At 36.9% G+C, this 12,762-nt stretch overlaps 1 non-coding gene and 1 pseudogene across 1 annotated transcript; one reads left to right on the plus strand and one right to left on the minus strand.

Annotated features, from left to right (window-relative positions):
• The first annotated feature begins 2,444 nt into the window (after nucleotides 1–2,444).
• Nucleotides 2,445–3,471, plus strand: LOC114047455 (annotated as a pseudogene).
• A 4,378-nt stretch (nucleotides 3,472–7,849) lies between these two features.
• LOC114047471 lies at nucleotides 7,850–7,956 on the minus strand. Its single transcript, XR_003569613.1, has one exon. It is a non-coding gene; the product is annotated as a U6 spliceosomal RNA (small nuclear RNA).
• Between the last annotated feature and the right edge of the window lie 4,806 nt (nucleotides 7,957–12,762).

Here is a 12,762-nt window from a genome sequence, read left to right on the forward strand (position 1 = left end):
TTTTCCATTCCTTCCATCCTTTGAGACTCTTGTCCATGTCCTCCTGTAAGTTTCCTATGGGGGTCCACCTCCACATGGTATTAGCCTTCCTCACCTCTGATATCATGAGTTAAGTGTACAGGCTGTCCACTGCTCATCTCTTATTCTCACCATGTGACCAGCTCATCTTCATCAATCATATATTTCCCTGATGATATCTTCTTTCCAGTTCTTCAAACTTCGTGTTTGTAATATACTCACATCGAACCTGAGGCTCTCTATTTCCCTCTGTGTGATATTTACTTTTAATTCTTGGAGCCTTTAATTTACCATGACTCATTGCCACATACAATCACATAGAACACGAGTTTAGCGCTACCACAACTTCCTGTCCCCAGCAAAGTCATATTTAAAAAGGCTATAAGAGTTGGATCTTGACACACAGATGAGGAAGAAGCAGCTTCAATGACTTTCTCAGGCAGCAGCAGCAATAGAGGGGTGGTTTGTTCTTCAACATGCAGTGAATGCATTGCCCTTTCTAATTTGTCCTTCGTTGTATAGAAATAGCCACAGTTCAAAAGTGGAGAAAATAGCTGGGAACTGTGTGGCTGTGGGTGATGTACTAGAATCACAGGACTTGGGCACAAATGAATTATAGAACTATCCAGGACTAGTTGATATCCAAAACTGGGAGCATCCAGAACTTTGCCTTGCTCATAGATATGCTTAGGGAATGAATTGCTGGCACAGAACTTGTTATTTGCCTGTGTCTACTTCTAAATAATGCTGTAACCTGATAAATTTGTGTATTCCTTATTCCCCTCCTCTCTCTTTTCTTCCTGGTGACTTACCATTACCTTTTTGAGTTTCCTGCTCATTTAAGTCTTTTCTACTTGTTGTTTATACTTTTATGAAGAGTTTTGAAACCAGGTAAAGCTAAGTTAATTTTATTGTATTCTGAGTTATAGTTTGCTATAGCGGATGTAGGTATAAAAGGGAAATCCACTGACAAGTGGGAATTTTTCAAAGGCTACTATACAGCAGAGTGTCCACTCCCTGGTAAGAAATTAGGGAAAGAAAAATATTTCTTCTCTAATATAAGAGATCTTAGCTTATTGATTTCCATGAATAATCAGTATATCTAGTTTCCTCAAAATAGCTGGGGAAAAGGACAATTGTGAACCAATGTGTTACATTTGAAAATTAAAGGTAAAAGGAGAAACAGTGTTCTGAGCATGCTCAATTTATTAGTTAGGATAGCAGTAACCAATAAATAGGGTCAATGGCCTCTCTCAGTGACCAAAGACAATGAGGTAGGGCTTACTAGCCTTCATATACTTTTGGGAAGTACAAGAGAACAAAGAGCAGAGTTGGGTAGGCGGGGAAAACAATGTGGTTAGTTACAGAGAAGACAGCATCACGAGGATGGAAACAACATGATTGGTTGGAAATTGGGAATGAGAGGCTGGCAACAACACCCTCCTTCCTATGACTAAAAAAATATGTTCATTGTTTAAGTCCAGCCAAGAGGTGATGGTGGATTAGCCTTCTTTGGATAACAAACAAGACATCCTTAGGATAGCTCTGTGGTGTAAAGGCACTAGACCACATTCACAGTGTCCCCCTAGCTCCTTCAAGGATAGCAGATTTCCTTGTGAATTTTAAATAGGATTAATTTTTAAAAGATACAGAATCAAATCTAATTATTTTAAATGCAACCATTTGCCCTGGATTATATTGGGGGCGGGGTGTGGGGGGAATGAGCCTATGTTAAGGTGTCTAGTGCCTCCTAAGGGCTTCATTGGTATTTAAAAGACAGGATCTTGTTTCTAAGAGATTTGGGTAAAGTAGCTTTAGAATTTCCAACAGGTCAGATAGGGTGTTCTCTGACCCTCTAGATTAAGGATTCCATGACTTAGAAGCTCTAGAGATTATCCATATAACTGCTTTTTTATTATCCCCAAAATAAATATTATTTGTACACTAGATTAAATGGTTATGGATTGCTTCCAAGAGTCTCTACAATGTTCGAAAACTTGGTATCATCCACAAAAGGAGTATCTGAAGGATCTAACTTTCCATAGAGAATCTTTCTTCAGTTAGAAGTACAGGAGTGGAGCTCACTACAACTAACATTTTCTCTTTTATTGATCATCTGATAGTTATCAGAAGGTCACTGAACTAGATATCTGTTATATCTTTTTAGGGTATATTTTATTGATATATTTTGTTTTTCATTGCCTAAATTTCCCTCTGTATCCCTCTCCACTTTCTCCTCAAAAGATATTTCATATAACAAAGAACATTAAAAAGAAAAAACATCTGGCCACCTGTCATATCACGGCACTGCAAGGGGCTGTCAAAAGGCTGTGGCTGCGAAAGGACACTCCCAAAAAAACCCATTGACTTTAACAGGGAGAACTTTAGACAAAAATATATTCCATGTCAATTTAGAGCCTAAAAGAATGCAATCACTATCAAGCATATGCAAGAAGCTTGGAAGATCAAGTAGGTTCTTCGTAGAACTAGCTCCTTCTGTGGGTTTCTCAATTTCATGTTACTTATGTAGCCAGAAGAAGGGAAAAAAATCCCTTATCAAGAAGTCAAACAAAACAAATACTCTAATTTAATATATTCTATTGTATCAACCAAAATTAGTTCTCAGATACCAGAATCATTGTTTCAAGAAGATGATTTATTACATGGACCTATGAGTAAATGTACGGCCCAAGAGCAAGAATCAGGACCAATAGTTACACAAAATACAATTCTTCTTCTCAATGCAGAAAAAAGAAATGAATCAAACACTCTAACTCATTCCACTGTTCCTTTGAAAATACTTTTGCAAAAGAATAAAATGCTTAGTGTTACTCGAATCCTTCAGCAAACCATGACAGCAAAACAAATCTTAAATCTAGAGAGGTGGAAACAGTCAATGATTTTGGAGCTGGGAGGGGATGACTTTGCAGAAAACACTTCAGACATCTTTTTGCAAAGGAAACACTTCCATGAAGCATTAGAAGCCATGCTTTCATCCCAAGAGCAATTAAAGGAATTAGACGAAAAAACTATTAGCTCTGGCTGTATAGCAAGTGTCCAACATATCTTAAAAGACATAAGTGAAATAAGAGCCCTAGAAAGTGCAGTTGATAATGAGTCCCTTAAGTATCTGGGCCTAATGGACTATGTAGCTGAATATCAGGCTAAGCTTTGCGTGATCGATTGGAAGACATCAGAGAAACCAAAACCATTTATCTGGAATACATTTGACAACCCTTTACAAGTGGTAGCATATGTTGGAGCCATTAACCACAATGCCTTAACTTTAAGGTTCAATGTGGTTTAATTGTGGTGGTCTACAAAGACAGATCCCTTGCTCACACACATTTCATGGACTCAGAGCTCTGTTCCCAATACTGGTCCAAATGGCTGCTTCGACTAGAAAAATATACAGAAAAAGAAAAGAACCAAACTACTTCAAATCCAGTGTAGGATACAGGATACTTTCCAAGGCCAGTTTACCCTTTATCACAGTTTGGGGAAAAGGATGCTTCAGAAATTTAGTGAATCCATGATCTCATTGATGGGAGTACTTCCTCCAACTCAATTCACCCCTTTGCTATCTAATGAAAGCTAAAATGGTAATGCTTAATCTAAATATAAAGTGGTAATGCTTACATTTTGGATTTTTTTTAATGTTGATAATGGCTACCACATTATCATCAGCTAAGGGGCTATATGATAGTGTCAAGATCACTGGCTTTGAAGTCAGAGGACCTGGATGTAAATCCCGCCTCTCTCGTTTACCACTTGTGTGATCCTGGGCAAGTCATTTTACCTCTGTGGGCCTCAATTTCTCTCTCTTTTTGTTTTTGCTTACATTGAGAGGGCTGGAATGATGGCTTTTACAATCCCTTCCAATTCTAAATCTATGATCTTATGACTAAGTCTTTTGTAAGATTTCACAGTGAGGCAATGCTTTCTAGATGGTTGATGGCAACATTATACACATCCATGTAAGTAAGCTATAATGGGTAGTAGCCATTACACTTGCCAAGTTTTGAGAGTTCCTCTCTCACATTCTACTTGGAATCATGCCCTGAAAAGAAAATAGAATGCATTATTGTCACCTGGACTTAAAACATCAGGTCCCATACCTAATAACTTCCTAAGTCTTATTCCTTCACAGTATTTCTAGGATTCTTCCCTTTCTCTCCATTCCTTTTTGTGCCCCTTCATATTTTAAAACTGAATTATTGAAACAGCCTTCCAGCTAGGCTCCTAACCTTGAAGTTCTCTCACTTTAGTCAATCCTGTGTACTGCTGCAAGCTTAGTCTTTCAAGATTACTCTTTTGGGGCAGCTAGGTGGCACAGTGAATAGAGCACTGGCCCTGAAGTCAGGAGGACACTTGACACTTACTAGCTGGGTGACCCTGGGCAAGTCACTTAACCCCAATTGCCTAAAAAAAAATTACTCTTTCATTATCTTATTCCACTTTCTTTTAAAAAAAATAGAAAGCCTATAAATGCTCACATAAAGAGACATCTTTACCTCTTCCACAGTTTAACTTTTGCTTAAATTTTCATACCCCATACTCATAGTGATAAGAATTCTTGACCGAGCGCTAGTATCCTTTCAAATGCATTGTAGTAACAGGTTGGTAGGTGGGAGAAACTTTTATGTAGACTGGTAGATTTGTACGTGACAGCCCTTCACATGTTGAAGATAGATGTCTCGTCTCCCTTAAGCTTTCTCTTCTCCAAGATAAGTACCACAAATTGCTTCAACAAGAGTATGATGCTCTTTCCGATACATCTTTGTTTAGGAATTAAGAAAAATTATAATCTAAACCTAAGTTAGATAATGTAGAGAGATATGAAGTCACTAGAAACTTTTTTATATTTTAGTGAATATGTAAGTAATAACATAGTACTAAGAAGGCTCATTGACTTCAATGTTTATCTTTTCAACTACTTCTTAGCTTGGGATTGATGATTAAACAACTCTGCAAGGCAGCAATTCAATACCGAAATTGGTGTAAGTAAATGTATCTTATTTTATCCTATAAAAAAATATGGTGCTGTAAAATTTTCATGTTGTACTTTGAAATCACAACCCATTAGCTGTCTCAGGATGCTATTAAAAGGTGAACAACAACATTCTCATTGTAGCTTTAATGATATTTTAAATGGATTTGCCTTAAATTAAATACCAAAGCCACAAGTATTTACTTTATGAACATAACAGGAAATGAAAATCATTCCTTCTATTTAAGATTCAGTTCAAACATGAACTAATGCAGTTGTTTCACCAATGCATGCTCCATTCTCTCCTCTTGGCTAGAATTTCCTTCAGTACTTATTTTCCAATGAAGTCAATGGCAATACCCTTTTGTGTCTTTACGGGTACAAAGGTCAGCACTGGGTCACGAGTAGTTTAAAGGCAAGGGCACAAGGGCAGCAAGATGGTACAGTGGATAGAGCACTGGCCCTGGATTCTGGAAGACCTGAGCTCAAATCTGACCTCAGACACCTGACACTTACTAGCTGTGTGACCCTGGGCAAGTGATTTCACCCCATTGCTTCACAAAGAAAAAAAAAGTAAGAGCACACATGAAGCAATCACAGGAGTAAAAGCTGATGTTAAGGCTTTTTAAAAAATCTATATAGAATTTTTGGAGTTGTGATTTTAAAAACCTTCTTGAAGCTCTAGATCACATATTCACCCAGAAAGAGTTTCTACTAGAAGAATGGCAAAGAATACTTACTTTCCTCATTCTATTATTACTGTACATATTGCATTTGGCAGCAAGGAGGCATTAGGTGGACATAATTTACATGTAGACTGTACTGTGTACTTTTGTCTAACACTTGTTCATCTTGTCTTGTTTACCTCATGGTCTCTCTGGTTCCATTTTCTACTTTCCTTCTATTTATGCTTCTATTATTGCAGTCTGAAGACTGAGGTTCAAATAAAGCTTTCAAAAGCAAGGGTCTGATGCATTGTATATACCAGTGAAGTCCCTTAAATAACTTCAAAATTACTGGGATGCTACCCTTAGGAGGTAAGCACTATTGTCTGGGGAGATCAGGAAAAATCTTATGAAGAAGATGGCATTTGAATTGTACTGAAGAAACACAAGGATACTAAGAGATGGAGACAAGGAAAGAGGGAGCTCTCCAGGCAAAGAGGACAGTCAGTGCAAAGACATAGAGATGAGAGATGGAATGTTGTGTGCAAAATATGGGTGAATTGGAGTAGGTAATGCATAAGAAAACTGGAATGAGAGAGAAGAGCTTTAAATATTGAAGAGGAGTTTATATTGGATCCTAAAAGTAACAGGGAACCAGTATAGTTTATTGAATAGGGGAGGTGGGATGTGCTATGGTCAGACCTACAATATAAAACCATAACTTTGACAGCTATGTGGACAATCTATTGGATTAGAGAGAGACAGGGTACACGGAAACCAATTAGAAGGCTATTACAATATTCCAAGCAAGAGGTAATCAGGACTTGAACTAAGATGGTGATTTTGTGAATAGAGAAAAGGAAATGCATTTAAGAGATGTTGTATAGTTAGAAACCACAAAACTAACTGAATATGTAGGGTGAATAAAGAACCAAGGATGATATTGATATTTAAAAAAAACTCTCTTTATTTCTTACAGGTATATACATGGTGAAAGCTACATTTTTAAGTAATTAATTAATTTACTTTTAGTTTTCAACATTCAGTTCCATAAGATTTTGAGTTTTAAATTTTCTCTCCCTCCTTCTCCTCCTCCCTCCCCAAGACAGTGTGTAATCTGATATAGACTCTACATATACATTCATATTAAACATATTTTCACATTACTCATGATATAAAGAAGAATTAGAACTAACAGGAGGAACCACGAGAAAGAAGAAACAAAACAAAACAAAACAACAAAAGAAAAAGAGAGTAGATAGTATGCTTCCACCTGCATTCAGACTCCAAAGTTCTTTCTCTGGATGTGGACAGCATTTTTCATCATGAATCTTTTGGAGTTGTCTTAGATCCTTGCATTGCTGAGAAGAGCTAAGTCTATCAAAATCAGTCATCACACAGTGTGCTGTTACTGTGTACAATGTTCTCCTGGTTCTGTTCATTTCACTCAGCGTCAGTTCATATAAGTCTTTCCAGGTTTTTCTGAAGTCCACCTGTTCATCATTTCTTATAGTGCAATAGTGTTTCATTACATTCACATACCACAATTTGTTCAGCTATTCCTCAACTGACAGACATCCCCTCAGTTTCCAATTCTTCGCTGTCACAAAAAGAGCTTCTATAAATATTTTTGTATATGTGGATACTTTCCCCATTTTATGATCTCTTTGGGATAGAATACTTAGAAGTGGTCCTGCTGGGTCAAAGGGTATGTACAATTTTATATCCCTTTGGGTATAATTCCAAATTGCTCTCCAGAATGGTTGGATCAGTTCATACCAGCAATGCATTACTGTTTCAATTTTTCCACATCTTCTCCAACAAGTATCATTTTCCTGTTCTGTCACGTTAGCCAATCTGACAGGTATGATGTGGTACCTCAGAGGTATTTTGATTTACATTTCTCTAATCAATAGTGATTTAGAGCATTTTTTCATATGACTATAGACAGACTTAATTTCTTCCTCTGAAAACTGCCTGTTCATATCCTTTGACCATTTATCAATTGGGGAATGGCTTGTATTCTTATAAATTTGACTTAGTTCTCTCCATATTTTAGAATTGAGGTCTTTGTCAGAGACACTGGATGTTTCTCAGCTTTCTGCTTCCCTTCTAATCTTGGTTGCATTGGTTTTGTTTGTGTGAAAACTTTTCAATTTAATGTAATCAAAATTATAAAGATATGGAATGTTTCATGAATTTGCATGTCATCCTTGCATAGGGGCCATGCTAATCTTCTCTGTATTGTTCTAGTTTTAGTATACATGCTGCAGAAGTGAACATGATGATACTGATATTGCTAAACTGGGTAACTAGAAGGATAATGGCACATACAACAGTAATAATAAAGTTTGAAGTCTGAAATTCTGTGATTTTGTGATTAGACCCTATACCTATGAAAAGGCAAAATTAAAGGAAGGAGGAACTCTAGATTCGTTTCTCGAGAAGTAGAATTTAATTTTAGAAATTAGAAAAGCAGGGATTAGAAGTATTAGTATTTTTGTCCAGTCTATTTCTAGGTTTAGATTATTCTAAATGTTTGCAGAGAGATGTCACATAAATAGTAAAACTTTACAAAAGGAAAAAAATCTTATATGGCAACTTAATGTGTATTAACTGACAAACAGTTTCAGTTTTATTTTTTGTGAACTGTTCTTTATGTGTTCCAGAATCATAACTGCTTTTTGCTGACTAACTGGATTTTAGGACAGAAATTAAAATGACCATACATAGAGTGTATACCAGAACTGTAACAGAGTAATAGCCTGATCATTTTCAGAATCCATTATCCAAACACTGCTGTGCTTTCCGGTTGAGGAATAATTTTTTAAAATGTAAAGATATGTTTAATAAATGCATTACACATGTTTGTCACATGGGGAGACAGAAAATTCTATGCTGGCCGGAATATAGCACAAAAACTAGGTTTATTTTGTTAGTGACAACTATGCAAAATGTAATACATAAATAAATAAACAGATAGATAAATAAATAAACAAATAAATAAATAGACAAATAAATAAATAAAAGGTGGGGGGAGGAATGTAGTTCCTGAAGGTAGAAGATTTTTTTTTCATTATCTTTTTTGTCCCTTACTCAACCCCATTTGCATGCCAGTCAAAGAAGATTTGGGAGCAAAGTAGATTGTATTTACACTCCCCACCCCCAACAAGCTGCTACACAGCTCCTATTGTACTGAGGTGTTTTTTTGTTTGTTTGTTTTTTAGTCCCTTGAATTGGATTTGTGGACACAGGATCCTCACAGAATTAAATTATAATTATAATAAATGTCTAACTCTAAAGTCAGACAGCTGTCTGGAATCATATACTGGCTTTCCAAAGAAGAGAACTGATCTTAACCTATAAAATGGGGATAATAACAGCATCTATTTCACAGGGCTGTTGTAAGGATCGAATGTGATATTTTTAAAGTGCTTGGCACAGTGCCTGCCACAAAGAAGACAGTACATGCTTGGTGACTGATGATAGACCTCTTCATGCACATTCCCAGGCTACATTTGTGATCTAAATATCTGTTACTTGGTCACATATATTCTCTGTGTGTATACTCCCCTCTCCCTTTTCCACTCCCCTCCACCATGCACACAAGCTAGTGGTATAGTAACCTATGAGAAAGTATAACTCATGCGAAATGAAGGGATAGTTTTATCATCACTTTATTTGCGATGCTGCTTGACTGAATGTCATTTATTTTAAACTCATGTATTTTCTGGATAGCTGGTAAAAATACAGACACTAATGGCAGTTCACATGCTGTGGTTTTGAGTACACACTGAACCTCAAAAGATTTGAATTTAGAGTAGCTTTTCTGGTGATCCAATGTGAGAAGGAATGCTGGTCAGAATACAGTTACAAAAGATGCAGTTTCCTCAATTAGCTACCCTCTCCAACAAACCACAAATATTAATGATTCAGCACTAATTTTTTTTTAGCCATCCACTGAATTAAGAAACTTTATTTACCTTCTTTGGGGCAACTAGAGTGGGAGGATGTGATGATTTAGAAACCATTAACATTGCCAATTTAGTTTGCAGGTTAACATTACTTATTTTAAAGCAACAAAGTTCTCAAGTTAAAAGAATTACACTTTCTGAAAGGGTATGATTATCTGCAATAAACATTCACATTTGTTTTTAAAATAAATATTTTTGAACAACTGAGATGCTGGTTCATTTTGTATAGTGTGAAAATATAATATTAGGAGCATAAAAATCATCATCCAAATATGCAAGGCCAAATGGAGACAGCATATGCTCTCAAACGTTAAGCCTTATATAACTCCCACTTCTATTGAGGAAATGCTTGGGAAAAGAAGCCCCATTATTGGACTCAGAGCTTTGTATTGAATAACAACACTGACTTAACCCTTGTAAATGATTAGCCTTTTGTTAACTATAGAATAATAAACTTAGGAGCTCCATCAGGAAATTTAAGGCAAGAAACCTTCAGAGCTTCTATCAGAATCTCTACTGCCAACTTCAACCCCTACCCATTATTTCTGGAATTCTCTCCCTACCCTCATCAGGTAATCTGGTATGCATAGCTCTCTCACTCTGAGGAACTTGTAAAACACACACACACACACACACACACACATCCACACACCTCTTAATTCAAAAGATTTTATTAAGTACCTATTATGTATAATGGAGGTTTGGTACAAGCACAATATAAGATAGAATAAAGATTTACAAACACCTTGACAGATCTGGAGAGGTAGAAATAATTTGTAACTGGGGGTCAGGGTACCTTTTCATTTATGAACCTTTTACATACCTTATCCACTCACCAAAGGTAGTAAAAAGAACACTGACTCTGCAATCAGAAGCCTTGGGTTCAAACCCCAAGTATACCACTTAATACCTGTGTGACTTTGTGCAAGTGACTTAACTACCCTTTGCTTCAGTTTCTTCATCTTTAATATAAAAGGATTGTTATAGATGATCTTTGAGGTCTAGCTCCATATTTATGAAACACTATAAATTTGAATTTTACTTAGCAGGCAATAGGAACCAGTGAAGATTTTTGAGCTGAGGATGTATCTAGGCATAAGAAAGATTATTCTGACAGCGACATGAAGTATGTATTGGGAGGGAATGTGTAGGGCAGGATGGAAGATAATGAGGCTATTACAAGAGTCCTAGTAAATGATGAGAGTCTGTATTTGTATGGTGGCTGCAGAAAAAGACAGGAGAGGACAGATGTGAATGTTATTATACAAGTGAAGTTGATAGGACTTTATAACTAAAGAAAAGAAAGTCAAAGATAACCACAAGGTAAGGAACTTAGGTGACTGAATGAATGGTTATACTAAAGATATTAATAGTAGAATAAGAATAGTATGTTTAGGAGAAAAGAGTCCAGTTTGAAGTGCCCATGGACATGTCTTGTAGATAGCAGGAGATCATAAATATAGAGCTGCAAGGGATTCAGAAGCCAACCCCCTCATTATACAGTTGAAGACACTGAAATCCAGGGAGGTAAAATAATTTTTCCTCATGGTTATCCAGGAATTAAGCATCAAAGGCAAGATTTGAACCCAGATCTTCTAAACACAGAATAAGTGTGCTTTTTCATTGCAGTACATTGTGCATCTGGAACACTGAGGATAGATTGATCTTCATAAATCAGTAAGCATTTACTAAAAGCCTACTATGTGCCAGGCACTGTCCTAAGCACCGGGGATGCCAAAGGAAACAAAAGACAGTCCCTATACCCAAGGAGCTTTCAATCTAACAGGGGTAACACCTTTCTAACAAATATAAGCAATGCAAGATATATTCAGGAAAAATAGGAGATAATTAATAAAGGGAAGACACTAGAATTAAGAGAGACTGAAGGAAGCTTCCAGTAAAAGACAGGATTTTAGTTTGGAATTTAAAGGAAACCAGGGAAGTCTATAAATGGAGTGAAAGAGGTAAGAGCTTTCCAGGCATGGGAGACAGCAGAGAAAATGCTGGGAGCTGGGATATGGAGTGTCTTGTTCTGGAACAGCTAGGAGGTCAGTGTTACTGGATCAAAGAGTACATGTCAGGGAGTAAGGTGTAATTAGGAGAGAAAGAGGTGAGGGTTGAAGGCTAGGTCATGAAGGGCTTTGAATGCAATATATGAAGTCTAGGAGGTATAAATATGGGAGTCATCTGTGTAGAAGTGATAGTTGATTAGCAGGCCTCAGTGACCTCAGAAAGAGCAGTTTCAATTAAAGGGGTGGGTACAGAATCCTGATTGCAAGAGTGTATTGCAATAAAGTCACTTCTTTCTTAACTCTGACTTAGGTCTCTTTATACCTACAAAGTCACCACTAGATGGTGCTTGTGTTCCTTCAAAAAAAATTTCTTCCAACTCAAAGAAAACGGTATCTAGAGAAATGTATCTAGATACAGAGTGCAGATTTTTTAAAAATTAATTTATTTTTAGTTTTCAACATTCACTTCCACAAGATTTTGAGTTCCAAATTTTCTCCCCATCTCATCCCTCCCCCATCCCAAAATGTCATGTATTCTGAATATCCCTAATCTGCCCTCCCTTCTATCTCTCCCCCCTTCTCTTATCCCCTTCCCCTTCTATTTTTGTGTATGACAGGATAGATTTCAATACCCCATTTCCTGTATATCTTATTTCCCAGTTGTTTGTGAAAACATTGTTTAATCTTTTGTTTTTAAATTTTTGGCTCCAAATTTTCTCCCTTCCTCCCTCCCCACCCACCCTCATTGAGAAGGCAAGCAACTGGATACAGGTTATACATGTGAAGTCATGCAAAACACTTCCATAGTAGTCATGCTGCGAAAAACTAAATATATTTCCCTTCATCCTATCCCTCCCCCCATTAATTCTATTCTCTCTTTTGACCCTGTCTCTCTCTAGAAGTGTTTGCTTCTGACTACCTCCTCCCCCAATCTGCCCTCCCCTCTATCATCCTCCTGCTCTCTTGTCCCCTTCCCCCCGACTATTTTCTGTAGGGTAAGATAGATTTCCATACCCAATTGAGGGTGTATGTTTTTTCTCTCCTTAAGCCAAATCGGATGAGAATAAGATTCACTCATTCCCTCTCACCTTCCCCCACTTCCC

Source organism: Vombatus ursinus, unplaced genomic scaffold (assembly GCF_900497805.2).
Source record: "Vombatus ursinus unplaced genomic scaffold, bare-nosed wombat genome assembly UNPS02014787.1, whole genome shotgun sequence".
NCBI lineage: Eukaryota > Metazoa > Chordata > Mammalia > Diprotodontia > Vombatidae > Vombatus > Vombatus ursinus.